The sequence below is a fragment of the Mus caroli genome, unplaced genomic scaffold (genome assembly GCF_978045245.1).
Source record: "Mus caroli unplaced genomic scaffold, Mus_caroli_1 scaffold_5, whole genome shotgun sequence".
Classification (NCBI taxonomy): Eukaryota; Metazoa; Chordata; class Mammalia; order Rodentia; family Muridae; genus Mus; species Mus caroli.
This window is the reverse complement of record NW_028227260.1, coordinates 75,710,487-75,736,437: the sequence shown is the minus strand read 5'-3', so window position 1 is coordinate 75,736,437 and position 25,951 is coordinate 75,710,487. Positions and strand designations below refer to the sequence as shown.

Sequence of the window (25,951 nt, the reverse complement as noted above, 5' to 3'; positions counted from 1 at the left end):
CCCAGGTCCCTCTGAGACCAGTCTGTGCAGGTCAGCTCGCAGAATGCAGAGTGAGCTAGAGGACAGCAGAAGCAAAACATCTTCTGGGACAGGCAGAAGCAACACAGCTTCTGGGACAGACCCCCATTTGGGGCTCCAGACATCCAGGCACCTGGGAAGGCTCTGACTGTTGGAGCAGGTGAGGGAGCCATCTTGTGTCCTGGGTCCCTCGTAGACAAGTATGTGCAGGTGAGTGCGCAGACTGCAGAGGCAACACATCTTCTGGGACAGGCCCTGTTTCAGGCCTTCATCTTCAGTCAGGAGGCAGGTCTGAACGCCAGACCTCTGTGCACCTTCCCTGCAAGAGGAGAGCTTACCTGCAGAGAGTACTCTGACCACTGAGACTCAGAAAAGAGCTGGACTCCCAGGACTGCTAACAGAATCACAGGAGGAACAGGCTCCAGCCAGAGACAACTATAACAACTAACTCCAGAGATTACCAGATGGAGAAAGGCAAAATTAAGAATCTCACTAACAGAAATTCATTAAATGTCATAGAGTAAATAATTGTAAATGTAGATGAAATAAGAAGCACACCCAAAAGATTAAGACTATGAACACAGCAGACTGAGGGTTCTACAAAATTCAAACCTCTATCATATTCACAATATATTTTACACCGTTGGAACAGAACATTCAATCATATTTTTTTTCAAATGATGTTCTCTAACTAGAGGTTATTGGATCAAGAATATTGAGATGTATATCTTTGCCCAATAAATAAACTGTGGCACTCATCATGAAAAAAAAGAAAGAAAACAAAACAGAAAGAATAGTGTCAGTTTTAGTAATAGTCTAGCCAGAGTCTAAGAATAAATAAGGTGCTTGCCAGTGGAGTCTCCGGACACCCGCAAGGACCCACACAGGATTCCCCACGGGATCCTAAGACCTCTGGTGAGTGGAACACAGTGTCTGTTCCAATCCAATTGTGCGGGACCTGAGACTGCATTAACTAGGGAAGCAGGCAACCCGGCCTGAGCTGGGGCACAAGTCCCTTCCGGTCCACTCGAGCACCAGGGTGCCTTGCCAGTGGAGTCTCAGGACACCCGCAAGGACCTACACAGGATTCCCCATGGGATCCTAAGACTTCTGGTGAGTGGAACACAACTTCTGCCAGGAGGCAGGTTCGAACACCAGATATCTAGGCACCTTCCCTGCAAGAAGAGAGCTTGCCTGCAGAGAATACTCTGACCACTGAAACTAAGGAGAGAGCTAGCCTCCTAGGTCTGCTGATAGAGGCTAACAGAGTCACCTGAGGAACAAGCTCTAACCAGAGACAACTATATCCTGGGCACCCCAACACAACCGAAAAGCAAGACCCAGATATAAAAGCATATCTCATGATGATGGTACCCAGATGCCCCTCAACAGAGGAATGGATACAGAAAATGTGGTACATTTACACAATGGAGTACTACTCAGCTATTAAAAAGAATGAATTTATGAAATTCCTAGCCAAATGGATGGACCTGGAGGGCATCATCCTGAGTGAGGTAACACAATCACAAAGGAACTCATACAATATGTACTCACTGATAAGTGGATATTAGCCCAAAACTTAGGATACCCAAGATATAAGATACAATTTGCTAAACACATGAAACTCAAGAAGAATGAAGACTGAAGTGTGGACACTATGCCCCTCCTTAGAATTGGGAACAAAACACCCATGGAAGGAGTTACAGAGACAAAGTTTGGAGCTGTGATGAAAGGATGGACCATCTAGAGACTGCCATATCCAGGGATCCACCCCATAATAAGCTTCCAAACACTGACACCATTGCATACACTAGCAAGATTTTGCTGAAAGGACCCTGATATAGCTGTCTCTTGTGATGCTATGTCAGTGTCTGGCAAACACAGAAGTGGATGCTCACAGTCAGCTAGTGGATGGATCACAGGGCTCCCAATGGAGGAGCTAGAGAAAGTACCCAAGGAGCTAAAGGGATCTGCAACCCTATAGGTGGAACAACATTATGAACTAACCAGCTCTTGACTCTAGGTGCATATGTATCAAAAGATGGCCTAGTCGGCCATCACTGGAAAGAGAGGCCCATTGGACATGCAAACTTTATATGCCCCAGTACAGGGGAACGCCAGGGCCAAAAAAATGGGAATGGGTGGGTAGGGAAGTAGGGGGGGAGGCTATGGGGGACAATGCTACCCCAAAAGGGATAGCATTGGAAATGTAATTGAGGAAAATATGTAATAAAAATATTTTTAAAAAAAAAGAATAAATAAGGCAAACATATAGTCTCTGTGAGAGGCCAGTTCATCCCAATCCCTGTCTATAAATGGAAAACCATGTGTCTTAGTTAGGGTTACTATTGCTGTAACTATGACCAAAGCAACTCGAGATGGAAAGGGTTTATTTGGCTTACACTTTCACATTGTAATTTGTCTTTGAAGGAAGTCAGGACAGGAACTCAAGCAGAGAATGAACATGGAGGCAGGAGCTGATGTAGAGGCCATGGAGGGGTGCTGCTTGCTTGTCATGGCTTGCTCAGCCTGCTTTCTTATAGAACTCAGAATCACCAGCCCAGCAATACCACCACTCAGAATAGGCTGGGCCTTCTCACATCAATCAATAATTAAGAAAATGCACTACAGACCCATCTTATTGAGGCATTCTCTTAATTGAGTTTCCTTCCTCTCAGATGACTTTAGCTTGTATCAAGTTATCATAAAACTAGCAACACTCCTCCATCACTGGTGGGATTGCAAACTGATACAACCACTCTGGAAATCATTCTGGCAGTTCCTCAGAAAATTGAACATAGTACTACCTGAAGACACAGCTATACCTCTCCTGGGCATATACCCAAAAGATGCTCCACCATACTCTAAGGAAACATGCTCCACCAGGTTCATAGCAGCCTTATTCGCAATAGCCAGAAACTAGAAGCATCCCAGATGTCCCTCAACTGAAGAATGGATACAGAAAGTGTGGTTCATTTACACAATGGAATACTACTTTGCTATTAAAAACAAAAACAGCATGAATTTCAAAGGCAAATGGATTGAACTAGAAATTATCACCCTGAGTGAGGTAACACAGACCCAAAATTACATCCAGGTATGTACTCACTGATAAGTGGATATTACCCCAAAAGCACAGAATACCCATGATACACCCCACAGACTAAGAAGTTAAATAAGAAGGAAGGCCCAAGTGAGTATGCTTCAATCTCACTTGGGAGAAACAACCAAATAATCACAGAAGGCAGAGGGAGGGAGGGACTTTGGTGGGAGATGGGAGGGGGAAGGGGGCCAGGATCAGATATGGAGGGTGTGATGGCTATTCCTAGTTGTCAACTTGACTACATCTGTAATGAGCTACAATCCAGAGATGGAGGGCACACCTGTGATACAGATCTTGAAGCTGGAAGACACAGGCTTCTGACCCAGATGTTGACATGGAGATCTTGAGGCATAGTGGCCATGAAAAGTTTAGCCCCGGGCAAGGTAGTGCATGCCTTTAATCCCAGAAGACTGAGGCAAGCAGATCACTGAATTCAAGGTCAGCCTGGAACAAAGCAAGTTCCAGATCCAGGTGTAGTGGTACACACCTACTCCAACAAGGCCACACCTCCTAATAGTGTCACTCCCTGGGAGACAAGCATATACAAACCATCACAGGGGGGAAGACTAGATAGAAGCCCAAGATGCCAGTACAATGAATGAAAATATGCAGCTGCTAGGGGTAGGGGTGGGGTAGGGGACCTCTAGAAAGGTCCAGAGACCTGGAATATGAGAAGTGCCCGGTATTCATTGTGGGTGCCCAACAGTGGGGAGATATAACCTGAAGAACCCATCATCAGTAGTTAGAAAGGGCTCCCAGTGGGGGGATGAGGAAATCAACCCACCTTAAAACTTTTGATCTAGAATTGTTCCTGGCTAAAAGAAACTCAGGGACAAAATGTAGCAGAGACTGAAGGAATTGTGGACCAGTAACTGGCCCAATTTAGTTAGGACCCACCTCACTCAGGGGGCTGCACCAAAGCAGGACACTATTCCTGATGCTATGTTGTCCTTGCAGACAAGAGCCTAGCATGGCTGTCCTCTGACAGGCTCTACCAGCAGATGACTGAGAAATATGCAGGTACTTATAGTCAACCAACAATTAGATTGAAGTCATGGACTCCTATGGAAGAGTTTGGGGAAGGACTGAAGCAGCTGAAGTGGGTGGCAACCCCATAGGAAGACCAACAGTCTCAACTAACCCAGACCCCTGGTAGCTCCCAGAGACTAAGCCACTAAACCAAAGGGCAGACACTGGCTGGTCTGAGGCCCCTGGCACATATGTAGCAGAGGACTGACTGCCTTGTCTGGCCTTAGTTGAAGAGGATGTGTATAATCCTGTAAAGACTTGATGGCACAGAAAAGGGGAATGGCCAAAGTGGGCACCCTCTCAGAGGATAAGGGGAGGGGGAATTGGGTCAGAAACTCTGCGACAGGGAGACCAGGAAGGGGAACAACATTGGGATGTAAGTGATTTAAAAAACTAGCCATCACACCATGTAACCAAAAATGTCAGTTTTGAATGCTAAATTCACCAGGTAGGAAGATATTCATTCATGAATATATTCTCTTTGTTTTCATTTATGGGGTGATTCACATATACAATGATACTTCAATAATTATGGAAGAATGTGGAATTAAATTTGGAAGGTTTAATATGCCAAAATCTAGCTAATTATTAAAAACTAAGGAGGAAACATGACAGAATGAACCACTGAATGGGGGTAGGGGAGTTTCAGGAAGAGTTCACAGGTGCAAATCCACGGCCACATGTTCCATCACAACTGAAGATGGGAATATAAAAAAGGGTGGCATGAGTCTCTTGGAGATGTTCGAAAAAAAACCTCCAGTCTGTATCCAGACACTATTGCCTTCATAGGATCTCCCTCAACCAGAGTGATCTCCACCCTAGTCCCTGCTCCCATCACGCAGCAAGGTGCTTTGTGATGTCAAGGACCTAGCTGGCCAATCAGGACTCAGGGGTGTGGCCTCCCATTGTTCAGGGTGGGTTTATAAGACAGTGCCTCTGAGAGCTCTGGACCAGACCACCACAAGGCATCAGGATGGCGAAAGCAACTAAGAAGACCCACTATCTGACACAGGATGCTGTGCCATCAACCTCGACATCCAAACCCAAGACAGTGAAGATTTGCCATCGTCAGCCCTGCCCCAAATGTAGCAAGAAGATAAGTAACCTCAAGGTAAGCATAGTCCTTTCTCAGGTGATTTCCCCTCCCCCAGCACTCCTAACTCTTTCTTGGCCTGGCATTTGCTCCCTTCTCAACCCATAGCCCCTCTCCTACAATCCCCTTCACTTATTCCAGCTTTTCAAAGACTGATGTGCCCTTGTCACCTTACTCTGTTGAACTTCCAGGTGCAAACGCCTAAGAAGAAGAGCAAGAAAACACTGCCAAGCATGCCTAAAAGAAAGACTTCTAAGAAAACTACACCACCAAAAAAAGGGACCAATAAAGGCAAGGGGAAAGAATTATTCGGTCACTAACATCATTTATTGAAAGAGCTGTCAACAGGTACTGAAAAGGAGCCCGAACATAGCAGCACTGAGAGCTCCAGGATTTCAACAAGTGATTAAGAATGACAGTAGACTCAGCATGACAACCAAAGACCTGGAAATCTGTGAAAAGGAGTGTCAGCTAAGCAATACCAAACTGTGTAGTCTGAAAATATAAGTACTACACAGTGCTTTGTCTCTGGTGAAAATAAAATCAATCTGATATGAAAACTATCTGTCCCTGAGAATCTCTGATGGAGCAAAGAAGGAAGGAATGGGAGGGAAAGGGGGCTGGGAAACAAGGAGGGGGAGTGGGTGGGGGAAGAAGGAAGAAACATGGGTATACAAGAAACAGGAAGTATTGGCTCCTACAGGGGTGGGAGCCAGACAAGAACATCTAACCTCCAGCAGACAATGAGGAATTATGATTGAGCATAGCATGGAGTACTGAAGACAGGCCTTCTCCTGTTGCTTTTTCTCACAGGCCAAGGATGAAAAGGGACATTTCTTGGGTGGGGAGGTTGCATGTATGGGAATATGCAGGTGCATATGCCCATGTCCAATTCATGAAGAGGTCAGAGCCAATTCAGCCAGGCAATCTCTGGGATTCGCCTGTCCCCACTCCACAATGCTAGATTACTGGGATCTGCTTGTGGGTGCTGGGGATTTAAATTCAGGTCCTTATGTGTGTAGAGCAAATGTAGAGCCATTTTCCCAGCCCTCAGGGTTGAGTGTTTCTATGTGTGTTCTGGCAGGGTGCAGGAATACTGCTTCAGGAAATGGACTGTAGAACCTACAGAATGAAAGATATGGGGTCATCAGTATCACCCCAACAAATAGCACATCACTTATAGGACACCTACCGACTAGGTGTTTCTTATACCCTACCTTATATTAAGCAATTAAAAGACCTTCAGAATGGCCAAACACCCTAATAAAACATATCAGTAGAAGCTCTGGATGTAGCTTGCCTAGCATGCATGAAACCCTAGGTTTGAACCCCAGCACTGTATAAACTGGTTGCATGTCTAGTATCCCAGAAATACACTTGGAAAGTAGAGTCAGTGCGACCAAAGCAAGTTCCAGGGCAGCCTGGATACATGAGAACCTGTCTAAATAAACAAAGTCCTTAATAGCACCCTAAGGAAAATAATATTGTTTAAAGCCCCCCCCCCAAAAAAATGTGGAGCTGATAGCCTATTTCCTACAAAACTTTGGTCTTTGGAGGTGAAGTTAGGTTATGGATTGGTCTGCCTGCAATCCTTTCAATAAATCAAGGAGCCTGTGTGGGGAGCCTGTTTCCCCTCTGTGGGGAAATTTAAAATATTATATCTGCCCTTTCAAATGTCTTTGCCCTTTTTATTATTTTTTTCATCCCTGGAGGTAGTGTCATCTTAGAAAAAGAAAATAACTAAATGTGCATGATTACAAAATGTGTAGTGTTTGATACATTTTGTCACATGTAGATACTGAGGAAAACATTACCAAAAGAATAAGAGTGAACATTTTCTTTCAAAAGATAAGGGTTTAATTTTGGAAAAATACTTAAATAAATGATGGAAATTCTCAAATATTTATGTATTCTATCCACAGTTTAACTGATTTGGGCTAAAGTATGAATTAGTTGCCTATAAAGTTACAGAATGAGAGAATGTAAAGAAACTAATTTACTCACTTTTTAAAGAAAAAAATATCCATCAGATTCCCTCTTACTATCCATTGTAAGCAAGGTTACCCCATTCTACAATCCTGGGATTTAGGAAACTCTCGTGTTACTGTACCTGTGGGGTTCTAAAAGTGTTACACAGGGGAACACTTGACTTTGTAACCCAACATCAGTCCTTTCACTCAGTCCAAGTCCTCAGAGACTCATTTAAGACATAGTTGTAGGAAGAGGGTATATATTTTGTTTTTGATTAGTAGTACTACAAGGTATTGATGTATCACAGTTTAATGACTTGTTTTGTTTGTTTGAGATAGGGTCATGTTATGTGGACCAGGATAGCCATAACTCACAATCCTCCTGCCTCAGCCTCCTAAGATTGGAAGTATAAGCATGTATCATCACACCCAAGCCCATTATTCATTCAAGGACACTGCATCTCGGTTCTCCAGTGGTGGGAGGAGATAGGATCTATAAGAGCAATTCACTCATTCTATTTGAGTACCTGAGATAACTTGCAACATTGCTCATTTTGTTTTATTTAAATAAGAATGCACATCATTAGGTTCATATTAGATTATGACATTTTCAACCAAAAGTTGATTTTGTTGCTTTTCCTCCCCCATCTTCTCTCCTGTCTTAGCGTTTCTCTTGCTGTGCTAGAGCACCATGACCAGAAGTAACTTGAGGAGGAAAAGGTTGATTTCAGCTTACAGCTTAAAGTTACTCATGAAGGGGAATCAGGGCAGGAGCTCAAGCAGACCAAGTACCTGGCAGCCAGAAATGCAGCAGAGGCTGTTGAGGAATGCTGCTTAGTACAAGTCCTCTTGTTCGTCATGTCTAGCACAGACTGCATTCTTATACCACCCAGGACCACCAGCCCAAGGTGGTACTAACCATCGTGAGCTAGCCCTACCCACCCACCCACCCACCCCCACCCACCCACCCACCCCCACCCCCGCCACAAACACAGTAATCATCAATCAAGAAAATACACCCACCACAGGCTGACCTACAAGTAAATTTGGTGGGTCCATTTTCTCAATTGGGATTTCCTCTGCATCATTTCCTGTCTTGAGATCCTGTGCTGAATTCCTCTGATGGTGGACTATGATGTGGGAGTACAAGGGAAGTAAACCCTTCCCTCTCCAAGTTGCTTCTAATCATGGTGTTTTATCACAGCATCCATTAGCGCTGTTGATAATGTAACAAAATATCAACTTATGATATTCATTATTTATATATTTGGATTAAATATCAAACAAATTATAAGCTAAATATTAATTAGCAAATGTTGTTTTTCTCCTCTTACTTTTGTATACAACAATTTTATTTTCTTTATTCTTATGCTTATTCTTATGCTTGTGGCCACAAGAATCATATTTGTGTCTTCTCACAGTGAGATTTGGAATCTATATTCAAGACCGTAAAATCCCATGAAAAGTGACATATATATGAAGAATAAGGTAAGGACCTTCCAAGCAGTACATTGAGTCAAATGAAAATTTCGAAACGTTATGTTGTTGTTTTCTTCTTTTGTTTTTTGTTGTTTTATTTTTGTTTTTATTTTGTTTTGATCAATAAAATAGAATCAAATTCCCAGAAATAAACCCAAACATCTATGCACACTTGATCTTGAACAAAGTTGCCAAAACCAGTGAAAAAAAAGAAAGCATGTTCAACAAATGGCACTGGTCTAACTGGCAGTCTGCATGTAGAAGAATGCAATTTGATTTGTATTTATCACCTTGCACAAAGCTCTAGTCCAAGTGGATCAGGGACCTCAACATAAACCAGATACACTGAATCTAATGGAGGAAAAAGTAGGAAATAGCCTCAAAGCCATTAGCACAGGGTAAATATTCCCAAACAGAACACCAATGGCTCAGGCTCTAAGCTCAACAATTAATAAATGGGACCTCATGAAATGGAAACACTGCTGTAAGGCAAAGGATACTGTCAATAGGACAAAATGGCTACCTACAGATTGGGGAAAGATCTTCAATAACTCTGTAACTAATAGAGGGCTAGTATTCAAAGTATATAAAGAATTAAAGATGTCAGACTCCAAAAAACAAACAAGCCAATTTAAAAGTAGGGTACAGAAGAAAACAGAGAATTCTCAACAGAGAAATCTCGAGTGGTTGGGAAGCACTTAAAGAAATATACTCTTTTCTAATAGTAACCTTTCCAAAGCACATCCACATAAAGGAACAGGTTCCCATGTCTTCTTATCCTTTCACAATTGGCCTTCCTAAATTTACTAGGAGAAGTTGTCCCCAATGTAAAAAGTACAAGATACCAAAAAGGAACATTTTCAAATACAGTGCACACTGGCATTAGTGAATGGAAAATAACAGAACTTCAAGGCACAGTATCACATTGTTTCAAGTAAAGTTACTTCAAGTCTTTGCTTTCAGCAAATTAAATGAGGATCAGAAATGGAGTTGTCAGCTGTTAGATATTTCTTAGTTCCTTTGTTTATTTGCAGTATCCATTATCCTTGTAGATGCCAGGCAAACACTTTATCACCAAACTGTGTCCTGTTTTTCACTGTTTTAAAAGACAGGGTCTCCAGGGATCCATCCCATAATCAGCCTCCAAACTCTGACACCATTGCATACACTAGCAAGATTTTGCTGAAAGGACCCTGATATAGCTGTCTCTTGTGATGCTATGTCAGTGTCTGGCAAACACAGAAGTGGATGCTCACAGTCAGCTATTGGATGGAACACAGGGCCCACAATGGAGGAGCTAGAGAAAGTACCCAAGGAGCTAAAGGGATCTGCAGCCCTATAGGTGGAACAACATTATGAACTAACCAGTACCCCCGGAGCTCGTGTTTCTAGCTGCATATGTATCAGAAGATGGCCTAGTCGGCCATCATTGGAAAGAGAGGCCCATCGGTCTTGCAAACTTTATATGCCATAGTACAGGGGAACGCAGGGCCAAGAAGTGGGAGTGGATGGGTAGGGGAGTGGGGAGGAGGGTATGGGGAACTTTTGGGATAGCATTTGAAATGTAAATTAAGAAAATACCTAATTAAAAAAGAAAGACGGGGTCTCACTATGTAGCCTTGGCTGTCCTGGAACTTGATATGTAGAGCATGCTGACCAGAGACCCACAGAGTTCCTTCTGCTCGTGCCTCTGGGAGTACTCAGATTAAAGGTTTGCCAGTACTATTCAGTACAACACTAAAGGTAATTTCTCTCCCTCCCTCAGCAATCATTAATTGCATAGAGGTTCTCAGGGAGAATTATGCATCATGAGCCTCTCCCCTACTAACAGTTAACGGTCTATAAATCTTTAGGAGAGGAATGGAGCCATGTAAACTCTTTCCCCACCACACAGGCCCTTACTTTTTACTTGAAATACTATTTCAGTAACTTGCCAAAGCTGGTCTTGAACTAGGAAATCTCTGAATTGTTAATTTTTCTGGCTCAGCCGCCCAAGTAGCTGGAGCTACAGGCCTGTGTCACCAAACCTAATTAATAGTTATAATTTTATGATAAATTATCATAAATTTGTACATCTAACAAGGGGAGAAGTCAGAGAATTAAGTAATATAGTATAAACAATAAAAAAAAATCCCGGTTTTTGTGTGTTTGGTTAGGTTTGTTTTTTGAGACAGGATCTTTGTCCTAGAATTCATGATGCTCTTGCCTGTATGTCCTCAATGTTGAGGTTATAAGTTTATATCATCAAGAAAAATGTTCCATCTACAATTGTTCTTTAATTTTTCATATTTTCTCAAGTGTGTGTGTATGTGTGTGCCCAATGTTAAAGAGGTGCTGGCCACTAAAGCTGGTTCATAATAATTGTGAGCTGCCTGATGTGAGTGCTGAGAATTAAACTCAGATCCTCAGCAAGAAAATATATGCTGTTAGCCATGGAGACCTCTCTCCAGCCGGCCTCCAATCTCCAATTTTTGTTAGTATGCAACAGTCTACTCAGAGCTCAATTATGTAAGAAATGAAAACTAGTCATATTAGAGATGCCAAATTCTGTCTTGCTTTTTAAATATTTTTGTTATTTGATAATTTTATATATTGTATTTTGGTGATATTCACCCCTCCTTATCTCTTCCCATATCTGTCTCATTTTTGCAATGAATAATGTTTGTTTTTAAGACAAAAAGTAAAGAGAAAAGGTATGATCTTATTGAAATGCTTTCCCAATATGATATTTTAAAAGATTTAGTGCATGTGTCCTGCATGTTTGTATCATGTGCATGCCTAGTGCCTATATAGGTCAGAAGAGGGCATCAGTTCTCCTGTAACTACAGTTACAGATAATTAGGCATCATGTGAGTGCTAGAAACTGAACCTGGGTCCTCTCTAAAAGCAACAAGTGCTCTTAAACAGTGAGCCATCTTTCCAGCTCTCACAGTATAATATGGTTTTTAAGTTTATCAAATTTTCAAAATATTTGTTTTTAATTATCTAATTTGACCAACTATGTAACTGCCTGAAATAAACTTGCCAACATGTCTCAAGATTACAGGAAAAAATTATTAGCATATATTAGTCATACATAATAATAGGTTTCATCGTGACACTTGCATAAATGTATATAATGTACTTTGGTAGTATTCACCACCTAATACCCTTTCATGTCGCCCTAGCATTCATGACACAGCACTTTCTCATCCTAAATATGTCCTTTTTGTTGTTGTTAATCACGAAATTTAAGGTTACCCATAAAAGCCTAGTCAAAGCTAACTATTGGCTACACCACTAATAGAAATTTCTCCCCCTCCCCAGTAATTATTAACTGTTGAGCCCCTCTGATTAACATCAGTTAACTGTCTATAAATATTTAGAGATGAGTGGGGCCACACAAGCCGTTCCCACCCCCCAGCATCAGTTAACAGCTCATAAATCTTCAGGAAGGGTGGAATCTCATGAGCCCCTCTGACTATCAACAGTTAACTGTCTATAAATCTTTAGAGATGGGTGGGGCCATGAAGCTCTTGCCCTTACCAATTATTAACAGATCATTAATCTTCAGGAAGGGTGGAACCCTGTGATCCCTCCTCCACTGGAAAAATGTTTTGAATACTTCAAATAGACACATACACAATTTGTTGTCAAATTGAGGTCAATATTCATGCATTAGGAAAATATTCTCTTCAAAAAAATGAATTATTACTTTGTAGAGAACATGTAATGATGGAAGTACTTTTTAAAATAATGTGCAGTTATTCTTAGTAAAGGATAAGTTACCAGGTAACTATGGAAGTTATATTTCATTGCATACTTCTTTAGATTGACACAGAAAGTTTACTCTCCAATGACAATATTTCCAAGATTAGCTTTCGTAACTGATAGAGCTTGTAATTAAAACTTTAAATGTCAGTGTTACAATATGAGAAAATATGTTATTTTCCATATTCCTTTTAGAGGTTTGATAGGTAAATAAATTTGAAGACCAGAGTGTGAGGCTTCACATCTCTGTCAAATCCATTCTAACTGGGACTCAATCATCTGATATTTTGTATGACACTATCAGTGGAAATTTTATCCAACTGAAGTATCCATCTTCACAATACAAAGATGTTGAACATCTTTGTTCATTGTGTAAATATATTGCATGCTATATGCAAAGTAATAATACTCATCACTGGAAAGAGAGGCCCGTTGGACACGCAAACTTTATATGCCCCAGTACAATGGAACGCCAGGGCCAAAAAACGGGAATGGGTGGGTAGGAAAGTGGGGGGCAGGGTACGGGGGACTTTTGGGATAGCATTGGAAATGTAATTGAGGCTGACCAGCACAGGGTAGCTAGGGCACAGGGTCGGCTAACACCCACGAGCTACCCACGACACCCACCACAGGATCTTGAGACTTCTGGTGAGTGGAACACAGCTTCTGCTCAAATCCAATTGCGCACGGGACCTGAGACTGCTTAAGTTAGGGAAGCAGAAAGCCGGCCTGAGTGGGGCCACAGGCCTCTTCCTGTCTGACCAGCACCGGGGTGGCTGGGGCGCAGGGTCGGCTGACACCCGCCAGCTACCCACGACACCCGCCACAGGATCTTGAGACTTCTAGTGAGGGGAACACAGCTTCTGCTCCAGTCCAATCACGCGGGACCTGAGACTGCTTTGGTTGGGGAGGCAGAAAACCGGCCTGAGTAGGGCCACAGGCCTCTTCCGGACAGACCAGCATCGGGGTAGCTAGGGCACAGGGTCAGCTGACACCCACCAGCTACCCACGACACCCGCCACAGGATCTTAAGACTTCTGGTGAGTGGAAAACAGCGTCTGCTCCAATCTTTAAACAGTGACAATGATAACAACTAACCCCAGAGATTACCAGATGGCGAAAGGTAAACATAATAATCTTACTAACAGAAACCAAGACCACTCACCATCATCAGAACCCAGCACTCCCACTTTGCCCAGTCCAGGGCACCCCAACACACCGGAGAAGCTAGACCCGGATCTAAAAGCATATCTCATGATGATGGTAGAGGACATCAAGAAGGACTTTTATAACACACTTAAAGAAATACAGGAGAACACTGCTAAACAGGTAGAAGACATTAAAGAGGAAGTACAAAAATCCCTTAAAGAATTGCAGGAGAACACTGGTAAACAGGGAGAAGACATTAAAGAGGAAGCACAAAAATCCCTTAAAGAATTGCAGGAGAACACTGCTAAAAAGGTAGAAGACATTAAAGAGGAAGCACAAAAATCCATTAAAGAATTGCAGGAAAACCAGACCGAACAGGTGATGGAATTGAATAAAACCATCCAAGACCTAAAAAGGGAATTAGAAACAATGAAGAAAACCCAAATTGAGGCAACACTGGAGATAGAAACACTAGGAAAGAAATCTGGAACCATAGATACGAGCATCAGCAACAGAATACAAGAGATGGAAGAGAGAATCTCAGGTGCAGAAGACTCCATAGAGAACATCGGCACGACAATCAAAGAAAATACAAAATCCAAAAAGATCCTAACTCAAAATATCCAGGAAATCCAGGACACAATGAGAAGATCAAACCTACGGATAATAGGAGTAGATGAGAATGAAAATTTTCAACTCACAGGACCAGCAAACATATTCAACAAAATTATAGAAGAAAACTTCCCAAACCTAAAGAAAGAGATGCCCAGGAACATACAAGAAGCTTACAGAACTCCAAAAAGACTGGACCAGAAAAGAAATAACTTCCGACACATAATAATCAGAACAACAAATGTACTAAATAAAGATAGAATACTAAAAGCAGTAAGGGAAAAAGGTCAAGTAACATATAAAGGCAAGCCTATCAGAATTACACCGGATTTTTCACCAGAGACTATGAAAGCCAGAAGGGCCTGGACAGATGTTATACAGAAACTAAGAGAACACAATTTCCAGCCCAGGATACTATACCCAGCCAAACTCTCAATTACCATAGATGGAGAAACCAAAGTATTCCACGATAAAACCAAATTCACAAATTATCTTTCCACGAATCCAGCACTTCAAAGGATAATAACAGAAAAAAACCAATACAAGGACGGAAACCACGTCCTAGAAAAAGCAAGAAGGTAATCCCTCAACAAACCTAAAAGAAGACAGCCACAAAAACAGAACACCAACTCTAACAACAAAAATAAAAAGAAGCAACAATTACTTCTCCCTAACATCTCTTAATATCAATGGACTCAACTCCCCAATAAAAAGACATAGACTAACAGGCTGGCTACAGAAACAGGACCCAACATTTTGCTGCTTACAGGAAACTCATCTCAGAGAAAAAGATAGACACTACCTCAGAATGAAAGGCTAGAAAACAATTTTCCAAGCAAATGGTAGGAAGAAACAAGCTGCGGTAGCCATTATAATATCTGATAAGATTGACTTCCAACCCAAGGTCATCAAAAAAGACAAGGAAGGGCACTTCATTCTCATCAAAGGTAAAATCCTCCAAGAGGAACTATCAATTCTAAATATCTATGCGCCAAATACAAGGGCAGCCTCATTCATTAAAGATACTTTAGTAAAGCTCAAAGCACACATTGCACCTCACACAATAATAGTGGGAGACTTCAACACACCACTTTCACCAATGGACAGATCATGGAAGCAGAAACTAAACAGGGACACAGTGAAACTAACAGAGGTTATGAAACAAATGGATCTGACAGATATCTAGAAAACATTTTATCCTAAAACAAAAGGATATACCTTCTTCTCAGCAACTCACAGTACCTTCTCCAAAATTGACCACATAATTGGTCACAAAACAAGCCTCAACATATACAAAAATATTGAAATTGTCCCATGCACGCTATCAGATCACCATGGACTAAGACTGATCTTCAATAACAAAATAAATAATAGAAAGCCAACACACACGTGGAAATTAAACAACACTCTTCTCAATGATACCTTGGTCAAGGAAGGAATAAATAAAGAAATTAAGGACTTTCTGGAGTTTAATGAAAATGAAGCCACAACATACCCAAACTTATGGGACACACTGAAAGCATTTCTAAGAGGAAAACTCATAGCTGTGAGTGCCTCCAAAAAGAAACTAGAGAGAGCACACATTAGCAGCTTGACAACACACCTAAAAGCTCTAGAACGAAAGGAAGCAAATTCACCCAAGAGGAGTAGACAGCAAGAAATAATCAAACTCAGGGGTGAAATCAACCAAGTGGAAACAAGAAGAACAATTCAAAGAATCAACCAATCGAGGAGCTGGTTCTTTGAGAAAATCAACAAGATAGATAAACCCTTAGCCAGACTCACTAGAGGGCATAGGGAAAGTACTCTAATTAACAAAATCAGAAATGAAAAGGGAGACATAACAACAGACCCTGAAGAAATCCAAAACACCATCAGATCCTTCTACAAAAGGCTATACTCAACAAAACTGGAGATCCTGGATGAAATGGACAAGTTTCTAGACAGATACCAGGTGCCAAAGTTAAATAAAGATCAGGTTAATGATCTAAACAGTCAATTAACCCCTAAAGAAATAGAAGCAGTCATTAATAGTCTCCCAACCAAGAAAAGCCCAGGACCAGATGGGTTTAGTGCAGAGTTCTATCAAACCTTCAAAGAAGAACTAATCCCAGTTCTTCACAAACTATTCCACAAAATAGAATCAGAAGGTACTCTACCCAACTCTTTCTATGAAGCCACAATTACTCTGATACCTAAACCACATAAAGACCCAACAAAGATAGAGAACTTCAGACCAATTTCCCTTATGAATATTGATGCAAAAATCCTCAATAAAGTTCTCGCTAACCGAATTCAAGAACACATCAAAACAATCATCCATCCTGACCAAGTAGGATTCATCCCAGGGATGCAAGGATGGTTCAATATACGAAAATCCATCAATGTAATCCATTATATAAACAAACTCAAAGACAAAAACCACATGATCATCTCGTTAGATGCTGAAAAAGCATTTGACAAAATCCAACACCCATTCATGATAAAAGTCTTGGAAAGATCAGGAATTCAAGGCCCATACCTAACCATGATAAAAGCAATATACAGCAAACCAGTAGCCAACATCAAAGTAAATGGTGAGAAGCTGGAAGCAATCCCACTAAAATCAGGGACTAGACAAGGCTGCCCACTCTCTCCCTACCTATTCAACATTGTACTTGAAGTCCTAGCCAGAGCAATTAGACAACAAAAGGAGATCAAGGGGATACAAATCGGAAAAGATGAAGTCAAAATATCGCTTTTTGCCGATGATATGATAGTATACATAAGTGACCCTAAAAATTCCACCAGAGAACTCCTAAGCCTGATAAATAGCTTCAGTGAAGTAGCTGGATATAAAATTAACTCAAGCAAGTCAATGGCCTTTCTGTACACAAAGGATAAACAAGCAGAGAAGGAAATTAGGGAAACAACACCCTTCGCAATAGTCACAAACAATATAAAATACCTTGGCGTGACTCTAATTAAGAAAGTGAAAGATCTGTATGACAAGAACTTCAAGTCCCTGAAGAAAGAAATTAAAGAAGATCTCAGAAGATGGAAAGACCTCCCATGCTCATGGATTGGCAGGATCAACATTGTAAAAATGGCTATCTTGCCAAAAGCAATCTACAGATTCAATGCAATCCCCATCAAAATTCCAACTCAATTCTTCAACGAATTGGAAAGGACAATCTGCAAATTCCTCTGGAACAACAAAAAACCTAGGATAGCAAAAACTCTTCTCAAGGATAAAAGAACCTCTGGAGGAATCACCATGCCTGACCTAAAGCTGTACTACAGAGCAATTGTGATAAAAACTGCATGGTACTGGTATAGCGACAGACAAGTAGACCAATGGAACAGAATTGAAGACCCTGAGATCAACCCACATACCTATGGCCACTTGATCTTTGACAAGGGAGCAAAAACCATCCAGTGGAAAAAAGACAGCATTTTCAACAAATGGTGCTGTCACAACTGGCGGTTATCATGTAGAAGAATGCGAATTGATCCATTCCTATCTCCTTGTACCAAGGTCAAATCTAAGTGGATTAAGGAACTCCACATAAAACCAGAGACACTGAAACTTATAGAGGAGAAAGTAGGGAAAAGCCTCGAAGATATGGGTACAGGGGAAAAATTCCTGAATAGAACAGCAAAGGCTTGTGCTGTAAGATCGAGAATCGATAAATGGGACCTCATAAAGTTGCAAAGCTTCTGCAAGGCAAAAGACACCATCAATAAGACAAAAAGACCACCAACAGATTGGGAAAGGATCTTTACCTATCCTAAATCAGATAGGGGACTAATATCCAATATATATAAGGAACTCAAGAAGGTGGACTCCAGAAAATCAAATAACCCCGTTAAAAAATGGGGCTGAGAACTGAACAAATAATTCTCACCTGAGGAACACCAAAGGCAGAGAAGCACCTGAAAAAATGTTCAACATCCTTAATCATCAGGGAAATGCAACTCAAAACAACCCTGAGATTCCACCTCACACCAGTCAAAATGGCTAAGATAAAAAATTCAGGTGACAGCAGATGCTGGCGAGGATGTGGAGAAAGAGGAACACTCCTTCATTGTTGGTGGGATTGCAAGCTGGTACAACCACTCTGGAAATCAGTTTGGCGGTTCCTCAGAAAATTGGACATAATACTACCAGAGGATCCAGCAATACCTCACCTGGGCATATATCCAGAAGATGTTCCAACCGGTAAGAAGGGCACATGCTCCACTATGTTCATAGCAGCCTTATTTATAATAGCCAGAAGCTGGAAAGAACCCAGATGCCCCTCAACAGAGGAATCGATGGATACAGAAAATGTGGTACATTTACACAATGGAGTACTACTTGGCTGTTAAAAGGAATGAATTTATGAAATTCCTAGGCAAATGGATGGACCTGGAGGGCATCGTCCTGAGTGAGGTAACATATTCACAAAGGAACTCACACAATATGTACTCACTGATAAGTGGATATTAGCCCAAAAACTTAGGATACCCAAGATATATGATACAATTTGTTAAACGCATGAAACTCAAGAAGAACAAAGACCAAAGTGTGGACACTGTGCCCCTTCTTGGAATTGGGAACAAAACACCCATGGAAAGAGTTACAGAGATAAAGTTTGGATCTGTGAAGAAAGGATGGACCATCTAAAGACTGCCATATCCAGGGATCCATCCCATAATCAGCTTCCAAATGCGACACCATTGCATACACTAGCAAAATATTGCTGAAAGGACCCAGATATAGCTGTCTCTTGTGAGACAATGCCGGGGCCTAGCAAACACAGAAGTGGATGCTCACAGTCAGCTATTGGATGGATCACAGGGCCCCCAATGGAGTAGCTAGAGAAAGTACCCATGGAGCTAAAGGGAACTGCATCCCCATAGGTGGAACATTATTATGAACTAACCAGTCCCCCAGAGCTCTTGACTAGCTGCATTTGTATCAAAAGATGGCCTAGTCGGCCATCACTGGAAAGAGAGGCCCATTGGACTTGCCAACTTTATATGCCCCAGTACAGGGGAATGCCAGGGCCAAGGGGTGGGGGTGGGTGGGTGGGGGGCTGGGGGGGGAGTGTATTGGGGACTTTTGGATAGCATTGGAAATGTAATTGAGGAAAATACCTAATTAAAAAAAAAGAAATGTAATTGAGGAAAATACATAATAAAAAAATGTGCTGGAAAAAAAAAGTTCACGTTCAACAGGTAATATTTGTCAATGTGAGTGATTCACCCACACCTATGCTAAGTATCACTGTATAGCCAACACTCCAAATGGAGTGACAGGAAGATCAAAAGTTCAAAGTCATCCTCTACTACATAGAGAATATGAAAACCAACATGGGGTACATCAGACTCTGTGTGTGTGTGTGTGTGTGTGTGTGTCCAAAATAATGAAATTGCTGTACAAAAACAGGGGAACACTTCAGGACACCAGAATAGACAAGAATTCTTAGGAATATTTGGACAAGACCCTAAATATATGGAAAAGAAAATACAATGCAGACAAGTGGGGTCGAGTGTGGTGATTAACTAGTTATACCTAGCTCACAAAAGGCAGAGGCAGAAGGATTTAAGAGTTCACAGCCGATAAAACCATCCACTGGGGAAAAGACAGCATTTTCTTTTTTTTTCCTTTTTTTTAATTGTATATTTTCTTCAGTAACATTTTAAATGCTATCCCAAAAGTCCCCTATACCCTCCCCCCTGCCCTGCTCCCCTACCCACTCACTCCCACTTCTTGGCCCTGGCATTCCCCTGTACTGGGGCATATAAAGTTTGCTAGACCAAGGGTCCTTTCTTCCCAATGATGGCCAACTATGCCACCTTCTGCTACATATGCAGCTAGAGACCAGAGCTATGGGGGTAATGGTTAGTTCATATTGTTGTTCCACCTATAGGGTTGCAGACCCCTTCAGCTCTTGGGTACTTAAAGACAGCATTTTCAACAAATGGTGCTGGCTTAACTGGCAATTATCATGTAGAAGAATGTGAATTGATCCATTCTTATCTTCTCATACAAAGCTCAAGTCTAAGTGGATCAAGGAACTCAACATAAAACCAGAGACTCTGAAACTTATAGAGAGAAAGTGGGGGAAAGCCTTGAAGATATGGGCACAGGGGGAAAATTCCTGAATAGAACACCAATGGCTTGTGCTGTAATATTGAGACTCAACAAATGGGACCTCATAAAATGGAAAAGACAAAAAAAAAAAACACTGTCAATAAGACAAAAAGGCCACCAACAGATTAGGAAAGGATTTTTACCAATGCTAAATCTGATAGGGGACTAATTTCCAATATATACAAAGAACTCAAGAAGATGGACTCCAGAAAATCAAATAACCCCATTAAAAATGGGGCACAGAGCTAAACAAAGAATCCTAAACTGAGGAATACCAAAGGGCTGGAGGAGCTAGAGAAAGTATCCAAGGAGCTGAAGGGGTCTGCAACCCTAGAGGTGGAACAACAATATGAACTAACCAGTACCCCCAGAGCTCATGTCTCTAGCTGCATATGTAGCAGAAGATGACCTAGTCGGCCATCATTAGGAAGAGAGGCCTCTTGGTCTTGCAAACTTTATAAGCTACAGTACAGGGGAATGCCAGGGCCAAGAAGTGGGAGTGGGTGGGTAGGGGAGCAGGGTAGGGGGAGAGTATAGGGGACTTTCGGGATAGCATTTGAAATGTAAATGAAGAAGATATCTAATAAAAAAAAGAAGAAAGTTGAGACTGACTGCCAAGAGCAGTCAGTGGTGGTGCATGCCTTCAATTCTAGCACTACGGAAACAGAGACAGGCGAGTTCAAGGCCAGCCTGATCTACAGAGCAAGTTCCAGGACAGCCAGGGCTACATAGATAAACCTCAACTCAAAAAAAGTTTTAATTTTATGCCATGGAAAGATATTTCTCCTATATCATGCTGCTAATGAATACTGGTGTCTTGTAAATGGATGTATGTAATAAAATGTAATAAAGAGTGAAATGGAGGTAAGCAGGAGAAGAAGAAGAAGAAGAAGAAGAAGAAGAAGAAGAAGAAGAAGAAGAAGAAGAAGAAGAAGAAGAAGACAGCATCTTTTCCTCCACCCTATCAATTCTATCCAGTGACTTCTAGAAGCACTCAAAACTCTCAGAGGTTAAGGTCATTTCAGATTAATACATTCCCTCAAAAACAGCCATCTTACAATGAAAGGGATGTTATAAGAACCCACATGTAAGCTGATAACTTCCTAGTTGATGAATAATTTTAGAAGAGAAACTCACTGATATTTGTCATATTTTAATATCCAAACTGATCTTTCCAAATGTTATACGATGAATATTATCATTATTATTATCAAGAAGAAAAATGTTCAGTTTGGGTTTAGAGTCATATACAATACTGATGATGGAACCCAAGCCCTTGAACATGTTGGTTAGGCAAATGCCCTACCACTGAGGAATACTTCCAGTTCAAATTATGTATTGTTAAATAAGAACTAATCCAAAGTAATGAGTAACCCATGGCCATGATCTCCAAATACTACTTCCCATTAATAAGAACCAGGAGGTTTGGGAGAAAATAGCAAGGGCAAGAAATATACAAGGTGTGTCTCGATCTTTCGATTATACTTGGGAGCAAGGGCACTACTGTCATGGTATTGTGCCCAAAGAACTAGGAAGCCAAGTTACAGAGGCTCCCTCCCATTGACCAAAGAAGAGATTGTATATCAATAAGAATGGCAATGGAGGGACTAAGGCTGTAGCTGCATCAGGACAGTACTTGTGTAGTATACACAAGGCTCTGGTAATCCCAGCCTTATAAATGAATACAATTCTGATCCATGCTACAATGTGAATGGACCTTGAATACACTATGCTATGTAAAACTGTATTTGAACTGGGAGTATCTCTCAGTGGTAGGTCAGATACTAAAAGTACAAAAATTGTGTATGTCAACTTATATGAAGTGGCTAGAACAGTCAAATATATAGACAGAAAATGGTGGGTAACAGAGGCTAGAGAACAGGGAGGCAGTATGAATGCTTAAAGGGTACAGAGTCTTTGGGAGGATAATGTAAACATTTTGGAGTTAGATGATGTTGATAGCAACACAACCTAGCAATGTACAATTTGACATGTTTGTTGTTGTGCTTGTTCAGCTCAATTTAGGCAGCCATGTGAGACTTTATGAGTGTAGCTTCTCACATAGACATATGAGTAACATTATAAAGATGGACCAAATTGTGTTTATGTATTTATTTGGTGATAATTAATGAAAAATAGACCATAAATCTGAAAGAGAGCAAGGAGGAATATATGGGATATAAGAGAGGGTCTGGAGGAAAAGGAAGGGAGAAATATCAAAAAATAAAAGAAATAATGGACAAGTTTACATTTCACTCTAGTTTTAAAAAATCAGTATTTTTGTTTTTAGAAATGTGTGACTAGTGTGTTGAGGTTTGTTTCAAAATATTCAGGGTGGGAGAGTGAATGAGGATAAGAGGATAAACATGAATTGATAATGGATAGGTTCAGAAAAGTATATTATGCTGGTGTCTCTACCTTTAGATGTATTTGAAATTTTTTCACTAAATAAGAAAGGGACGATGCTCACACCTGTAGTCCCAGCACTTGGGAGATAGAAGCAAGATGATCAGAAGTTCAAGGCCAGCCTTGCTTACAGCAAGTTTGAATTATATTAAATTTAAACTATGTGATAACTTGTCTTAAAAAGGGGAAAGGGACATTCTGCTATACAAGTTCCGTTTTATGGATGCCTTTTGTTTTAAAGAAACTCAGCCATTCTTGGTCAGCATCTCAGCAGGTGAGATCTGGAACTGATTATATTGCTAAAGACAGACCTAGGGTCTACAATGAGTATCATAGATAGTTAGGCACACATAGACACTGGGCCTGGTTATCAGTTCTCCTCTAAGCCCTGAAGCAGAACCTGCACAAAGTAATTTGATCTCAATTGCTTGCTGTGGGGGCTACAGTAGAGCTCAGTGGGACAGCACTTGCCTAGCATATGCAAGGCCCTGTGTTCAATCCCCTGCACTGCAAAAGGAATTGATTTCTTGCTTCATATTTATCTATTTCCAGGATTAGAAATCTATTCTAGTCACACATGGTGGCACCCGTTTATAATCCCAACTCTGAGGATACTTAGGCCAGAGGGATCAGTTCTATACCACCTTGGACTATACAATAAAACAGTGTCTTAAACAATACTAACAATACCATTAGTAATACTAAGAAGTGAACTTCAGAGAAACAGCTCTGGCCACCTACCTCAAACCTTCATGCCTTGTCACCATCTTACCTTTTTCTCTCTCATCCCTTACTCATGATCCAGTTCTTCTGGCAAAGATGAATGACAGTTCAGCAAACACAAACTACTTGTTGCAGGGCCGGCATGTTTTTAAATGTATCACATGCATCAATCAGCTCCTGTGAGTCTTCACACTGGCCTTGATTTTAGTGACATTTTAACCTCCATTGAGGCTTTAGACAGTTAATCATTATTTTAGTTACTTTCCTGCTGCTGTGGTAAAACACCATAACCAAAGGCAGCATAAGGAAGGAAGGTTTATTATATATTATAGCCCACCAGCATTTGTTTTCACTTTTCTATTGTCATGACAAAACATTATGGCCAAGGCAACTTTAAAAAGAAGTATTTAATTTGTGGATTCATCATACCAGGGGGTTAAAAATCCAAGATCTTTGTGGTGAGGAACATGACATCAAGCAGGCAGGATGCTAGAAAACTAGAGAATTAGCTCAGAGCTTTCATAAGATCCACAAGTATGCAGAGAGGCAGGGAGAGAGAGAGAGAGAGAGAGAGAGAGAGAGAGAGAGAGAGAGAGAGAGAGAGAGAGAGAGAGAGAGAGAGAGAGAATATGACTGGATCTGGCATGATCATGTGAAACCTCAAAGCCCATCCCAGGAAACACACCCCCTTCCATCAAGACCACACTTCCTAATCCTTCCCAAACAGTTCCTCCAACTGGGGACCAAGCATTCAAATATATGAACCTATGGGGGCCATACTCATTCAAACCACCACAGTAACTCAAGACATGAACCTGGAGGCAGGAACTGAAGCAGAAACCAGGGGAGAGTAATGCTTACTGGCTTGCTTCCAAGGCTCCCTCAGCTTGCTTTTATATACAACTCAGGACCAGGGGCCCAGGGGTGCCACGGCTCATAAAGACAGGCCTCTTCCTAATCATTCACCAGTCAAGAAAATGTAACTCAGACTTGCCTACAGGAAATCTGTTCTGGGCATGTTCTCAATTGAGATGTCCTCTTTCCAGATGACTCTAGTTTGTGTCAAGGTGACAAAAAACTAAGCAGGACAGTCACAATACCAGCTGGCACTCCCAGTGAGACTCAGTCCTAAGTACAGAGGTCACAAAGTCTTCTGTTTGTTTTTTTTTTTTTCTGCACATTGGTTAACTCTACCTATCTCTGACCAAGAGAACATTCCTACTGCTACTTAGTATATTAGAGTTTCTATTGCAATGGTAAAACACTATGATCAAAACAACCTGGGGAGGAGAGAGTTTATCTCATCTAACAACCCTTAGATCTCACTCCATCACTGAGGGAAGTCAAGACAGGAATCTGGAATCAGGAACTGATGCAGAAGCCATGGAGGAGTTCTGTTTCCTAGGCTTGCTCCTCATGGTTTGCTCAGTCTGCTTTCCTATACTACCTAAGATCACATGCCCAGGAATGGGAGAACAACCAACAATGAGTTGGGCCCTTCTCCATCAATCATTAATCAAGAAAATACCTTATAGATTTATCTACAAGCCAATCTAATAGAGGCATTTTCTCAACTAAGGATCCCTCTTCTTAGGTGACCCTGTGTTAAGTTGTCAAAAAATAATTCTAACCAGTATACCCACCTAGCTAAGTTGCTGCTTAAGGTTCCTGAATCCAAGGTCAATAACCCTGAAGAATAAACAGATAGGATTGGAAAAAACTGCAATCAGAGAAGCCCTGAGGCTGATTAACAAACATGTTGGCACCCTAGAAACGTCCTGTATCTATGCTGTGCCATCCCAGACCCTGAGCACCAAGCAACAGGATACGTGAACTGAGAAGACAAGTCACAAACCACCCCTAATAATACAGGAGGCATATGGCATACCTGCAGAGTGTACCATAGTGTTTGACCTGTGCAAAAAGTCTCCAGTTTGAATTTTGAAAATGAGTATTTGTACATTGCAGACAACACAGAGAGGATACATTGTAGTGTGACAGATGGAGAGGATTTACTAAAACATTAATAGTATTATTACTACATATTACTGATACATTACAGGAGCACACCAATACAATTTTATTCCCATACCAAGCAGAAAAACACTTTGATTTTACAACTCAAAAGAAAAACGCATTGCAGTGACACCTGATTTGTCTAATTTTCTGTTCTGATTCAAACTCTAAATTCTTGTAAGTTTTGGACATCATCAGTGAGAGTAAAACATTTTTTATAAGAAATTCTCTCTTTTGATATCAGATCACTGTCACAGGACTAATAATTGATATTTCAGTCCTTTACAAAATATGATACACATTTATGCAGTCATAAACAAATGCATTCATATTATTAAAATGAATTCATCTGCATACATTATATATTAATTATTTATAGATTTCTTTATTATATGAATATATTCTGCTAGTTTACTTTTCATTATTAGCTAGGTTTGGAAACACCTACTTATAATCCCATTGCTCAAAAAGCCAAGGCAGAA

The 25,951-nt window shown here is 41.0% G+C and overlaps 1 long non-coding RNA gene across 1 annotated transcript in view; it reads right to left on the bottom strand.

Moving 5' to 3' along the window:
• Window positions 1-23,592, bottom strand: part of LOC115030102 (uncharacterized) — a 256,428-nt gene extending 232,836 nt beyond the window's left edge. The window contains exon 1 of the long non-coding RNA XR_015047090.1: window positions 23,503-23,592. This is a non-coding gene — a long non-coding RNA (uncharacterized LOC115030102). The remainder of the gene's footprint in view (window positions 1-23,502) is intronic.
• Between the last annotated feature and the right edge of the window lie 2,359 nt (window positions 23,593-25,951).